The sequence below is a fragment of the Mobula hypostoma genome, chromosome 15, assembly GCF_963921235.1.
Source record: "Mobula hypostoma chromosome 15, sMobHyp1.1, whole genome shotgun sequence".
Taxonomy (NCBI): domain Eukaryota; kingdom Metazoa; phylum Chordata; class Chondrichthyes; order Myliobatiformes; family Myliobatidae; genus Mobula; species Mobula hypostoma.
In genome coordinates, this window is record NC_086111.1 from 40,759,509 (window position 1) to 40,765,508 (window position 6,000).

The following is a 6,000-nucleotide window of genomic DNA, read 5'->3' on the forward strand; positions in this document are numbered from 1 at the left end:
CCGCAAACTTGGAGATGCTGCATTTAATTCCCTCATCCAAGTCATTAATATATATTGTAAACAACTGGGGTCCCAGCACTGAGCCTTGCGGTACCCCACTAGTCACCGCCTGCCATTCTGAAAAGGTCCCGTTTATTCCCACTCTTTGCTTCCTGTCTGCTAACCAATTCTCCACCCACACCAATACCTTACCCCCAATACCGTGTGCTTTAAGTTTGCACACTAATCTCCTATGTGGGACCTTGTCAAAAGCCTTTTGAAAATCCAAATATACCACATCCACTGGTTCTCCCCTATCCACTCTACTAGTTACATCCTCAAAAAATTCTATGAGATTCGTCAGACATGATTTTCCTTTCACAAATCCATGCTGACTTTGTCCGATCATGATATGTTTCATCATCATCCTCTCAAAACACTTTTTTCACTGACGATGTAAGTGCTACTGAATGATAATCATTAAGGTTGGTTACCACATTCTTCTTAGGCACCAGTATAATTGAAGCCTACTTGAAGAGGATGGGTACCTCAGACTGCCAAAGCACAACTCTCTGCCTAAAGTAATTCTGCCATGTGTCCGTTCCAAAAGACATCCTTCAATTCTGAGACTGTGCCATCTGGTCCTGGGCTCTCCCACTACTGGAAAGACCCTCTCCATGTCCACTCTATCTAGGCCTTCCAATATTCCGTACATTTCAATGAGATCCCACCTCCACACCCCCCATTCTTCTAAATTCTTCTCCTATGTCTTATGGCCTTATGCCCATCGTAATTACAGATAGTTCCAGCAATTACAGACCCAGAGCCATCAAACACTCCTCAAATGCTAACCCTTTCATTCCAGAGATCATTCCTGTAAACCTCCTCTGGACCCTTTTCAATGCCAGCAGATCCTTTCCGAGATAGGCCCAAAACTGCTCACAATACTCCAAATGTGGTCTGACCAATGCCGTTCAAAGTCTCAGCATTACGTCCTTGCTTTTATATCCTAGTCCGCTCTAAATGAAAGCTAACATTGACTTTGCCTTCCTTACTCCTGACTCAACCTGTAAGTTAAGCTTCAGGGAATTCTGGACTAGGGCTCTAGGTCTCTTTGCACCCATTTAGAAAAATGCTTCCATCTTTTACCATATACAGTACTTCCCTACATCCACCACTTCTTTGCCCATTCTCCTAGACTGTCCATGTCCTTCTGGATCCTCACTGCTTCCTCAACATTACCTGCCCTTCCACCTGTAAAAAAAAGTGAGAAAACATGCTGATCTTCCCTCAGCAACACTGTTAACTTCACCACAGGGAACCTCACCCTTGGGGGATGTCCATGCCAGTACCTAAGCCAAAAAACAGTGCAGTAATCTGTGAAAACATTGGGCCAGTGGGCACAGGATAATTGACGATGATAATGGACCTTTAACTTTAAAATATATATACATTATAGATTTGAAAAATACATTCAATAACATGCACAGTGTTGAAAGCACAGCATGATGTGTTGTCTCATTGGAATACCTTGCCAAGGTCAAAGTTGATGTGATGCTTCTGCAGGAATGTGGCCTACTGCGCTACCACAGCTATCAAAAGTGATGGTCATGTCTTGAGTTGTTGATATAGTCAGCGGACATTGATTGTCATGCTTCTGGCCCGAGTGTCCTGCTGCAGGGAGGCAGGCTCACCTAATAATCCAGAGTCTCCTCCGTTCCGGTCCCAACTATCCTGCTGGTGAATGTACAGTCTCCGGAAAATAAAATTCAAGAGACTGGGACTGCTGTCTACTTTGCTTCATTGAAACAAGGCTATCCTCTGCCATTTCCGACATGATACTACAACTCAATGGCTTCACCATCCTCCACAAAGACAAGACAGCTGAATCTTTCAAAGGCAGAAGAGGTAGAATATGCTTTATGATTAACTCATCATTGTGCACAAATATGGCAGTTTCTGTCCCAGTCCCACTCACCCGATCTGGAACATCCAGCAGTCAAAAGTCATCCAATTTATCTGCCCAGGGAGTTTTAAGCCATCATCCTGGTGGTAGTGTACATTCCACCTCAGGCCAATGTCAGACAGGCACTGGAGAAGCTGAACAATGTCATCAGCAGACATGAAACTGTGCACCCCTATGCCTCCCCTATCATTGCAGGAAATTTCAACCAGTCCAGCTTGAAGAAGTCTCTGAACAACTACCACCAACATATCACCTGTGAAACCAGAGTAGCCAACACACTTGACCGCTGTCATACCAACCTCAAGAAAGCTTACCCTGCCATCCCACGGCCACACTTTAGAAAGTCCGATCACCTGGCTGTACTTATACTCCCACCATATAGACCACAGCATCAGCTGTGAGGACCAGGAAGGTATGATCAAGGGAGGTGGAGAAGCACTTGCAGGACTACTTCTAGTCCATGTACCAGACAATATTCAGGGATTCATCTTTAAATCTGAATGAATATGCCACAGTTGTCACCGACTTCATCAAGACCTGGGTGGATGAGTGCGTGCCTTTGAGAACTTACCCAAACCAAAAGCCATGGATGAACCAGGAGATTCATAGTCTGTTAAGGACTAGATCTGTGGCATTCAAGAAAAGACCAATGATCCAGAACTATGCAAGAAGTCCAGCTACAACTACTGAAGGCTACTTTAAAGGTGAAAAAACAATTCTGATTGAGATTAGAGATGGAACTGGATGCATGTCATTGTGGCGGGGTTTGCAGTCTGCAGATCGATAATAACATCTCCTCCTTGCTGATAATTAACACTGGCGCACCTCAAGGATGTGTGCTTGGCCCACTACTCTTTCTACACCTTCAAATGTGTGGCTAGGCACAGCTCAAATCCCATCTATAAATTTGCCAACCATTGTTGGCAGAATTTCAGGTGGTGATGAGGAGGCGTACAGGAGTGAGATAGATCAGCTGGTTGAGTGGTGTCACAGCAACAGCCTTGCACTCAACATCAGGAAGACCGAAGAATTGATTGTGGACTTCAGAAAGGTTAAATCGAGGCTCCTCATCAAGGGATCAGAAGTGGAAAGGGTAAAAAGTTTCAGGTTACTGGGTGTTGACATCTCCGAGGATCTATCGTGGGCCCAACATTTTGATGCAATTACAAAGAAAGCATGACAGTGGCTATATTTCATTAGGAGTTTGAGGAGAATTGGTATGTCACTCTCAAATTTCTACAGATGTACTATGGAGAGCATTCTAAGTGGTTGCATCACCAAATGGTATGAAGCAGCCTCCCTTGTATCCAGGATACCTTCAAAATTATGCCTTAAAAAGATGGCATTTATCATTAAGGACCCACATAACCCAGGACATGCTCTTTTCTCCATCAAGAAGGAGGTACAAGAGCCTGAAGACACACACTCAACATTTCAGGAAAAGCTTCTTCCCCTTCACCATCAGATTTCTGAATGAACAAAGAACCCTTGAACAGGACCTCAGTATTTTTCCCCTCTCTTTGTGACCAGTTTGAGCACGCCTCAGAGGCCAGAAATAACTGTGGGAAGAGTCAGGCCATGAAGTGAAGGCTATCATTCGTGGATGAAAGGTTCACCTCCAGAGGTGGATATTGGAATTCTGAGGGATATTGATTTGCTCTTTTGGCATCTGGACATTAGTGTGGAAGTGTCAACACTGGAGTTAAGGGGTTACATCAATATGATGTAGTCTTGCCCAGTATGTGTGGACAATCATTCCCCTTGTTGGAATTAAGTTCCTTGTTAGAATTGTGAAATAAAATGACATAATGTTGAAAAACCCTGTATAGGAATGATTACTGATTATGCACTATTGTTAATTAATGGGAATAATATGAAAATGTTAACTTGGATATTCAATATGACATACATTTGAATTTTTTAATGAACAAAGTATATTCTGAAATAAAAAGTACAGAAATAACATATTTCTCCAGACTGTAGCATTTTACTTTTCGTTTTTTTAACAGACGTATGTCAGTCTGCAGGCAATTGAGTCAAACGAGCAATAGATGCAGCCTGGCTATTTTATGTCTTTGAATCATCAACTCTTATGTTTGCTTAAAAATAGAAACCGTCCTTCACAGCTGCTTCATTTTAATCCAGAAATTCCATGGAGACTGTTCATGTTATGGGCTCCTAAACCACATAGTGAATCATGAATTCAGGAATACCATTTGAGAGGACAGCTGACTCATGTTGTTCCACAAACTACTTGCTCAACAAACCAGCGGCTCGGCTGATAAGAGCCACTCACTGGAGCTAGAATAGCCAGGCAAAAGTCACAGATATATTCCAAAGAGGAGAGAGAGCTAAATCTGATAACATAGACTAATCAATCTAAAGTCACTAAAAACCATTCTCAAGGAGAAAAACAACTGAATTCTCATTATTGATATCCTAAAATTAGGAAGCTGCAGCTGGATCAGCTGAGAAAAAAAAATCCTGTAACATGGACCTGTGCCATTGCTGCTTTTGGCTAACCTTACCAATTTCCTTTCATTGGTTAAAATACTGGATGACTTTGTTTCCATTCAGAGATTCAGACTAATGGTCTTTAGGGATGCAACAAGATATAAATGGAGCAACCTGGGAACCTGCATCACTGTCTGGTATGGAGGGGCTACTGCACAAGACCAAAAGAAGCTGCAGAAGGTTGTAAATCTAATCAGCTCCATCTTGGGTACTAGCCTACAAAGTACCCAGGACATTGTTAGGGAGTGGTGTCTCAGAAAGGCAGTGTCCATTATTAAGGACCTCCAGCACCCAGGGCATGCCCTTCTCTCACTGTTACCATCAGGTAGGAGGTACAGAAGCCTGAAGTCACACACTCAGTGATTCAGGAACAGCTTCTTCCCCTCTGGCTATCTGATTCCTAAATGGACATTGAACCTTTGGACACTAACTCACTTTTTTTCTTTTAATATACGGTATTTCTCTTTTTGCATGTTTAAAAAATATATTCAATATATGTAATTGATTTACTTGTTTTTTTATTTTTTTTTCTCTCTGCTAATTATGTATTTCATTGAACTGCTGCTACTAAGTTAACAAATTTCATGTCACATGCCAGTGATAATAAACCTGATTCTGAATAAGTGACAATTGGAGCTCTGTCAGGGTGTAATGTATCTCAGAACAAAGAAAATGGGATCCATGATAATTAGTAGAATTTTGAGAAGAGCAGAGTAACTGAGGGACCATCTTAACCATGTAGACTCTGAAGATAATAAGACAGGCATATGAACCATTTAGAAAGTGTAGGAAACTTTCATTTACATAAACACAAAAGATTGTGCAGGTGCTGGAAATGTTGAGCAACACATACAAAGTGCTGGAGGAACTCAGCAAGTCAAGCAGCATCTGTAGAGGGAAAAGCAGTTGATGTTTCAGGCTGAGACCTTTCATCAGGACTGAAAAGGAAGGGGGCAGAAACTACAATAAGGAGGTGAGGGGAAGGGAAGAGTATAAACTGGCAGGTAAAAGGTGAGGGGGGAATGTGGGTGGGGGAGGGGGAATAAAGTGAGAAGCTGGGAGGTGATAGCTGGAAAAAATATAGGGCTAAGAAGAAGAAATCTCAAAGGAAAGGAGAATGGACCATGGAAGAAAGGGAAGGGGGGACCCAGAGGGAGCCACCCCTGTATCCTGCCCCCAAACCCCCCTCCCCACGGCTCATCGATGGGTCAGAGGCCTTCATAGTGCGTTGACTGCTGGCCATTCGTTGCCGGGGCCGTGGCCTCCAGTACCTTGTGGACTGGGAGGGCTATGGTCCTGAGGAGAGGTGCTGGGTCCCTGCCCATAACATCCTAGACCCCTCTCTCATCAGGAACTTTCATCGCCAGAACCCAGCTCTACCTGCCGTGACGCCAGGAGACGTCCGTGGAGGGGTGGGGGGTAACTGTCAGTACCGCCAGTTGAACTCTGTCTTTTTGTGTGTTTCCCCCCAGCTGTCAGTCTGTGGTTTTGTATTGCCACGTGCTCCTGTCCCCGCTCCTGCTCTACTCCGTCTCTCATCT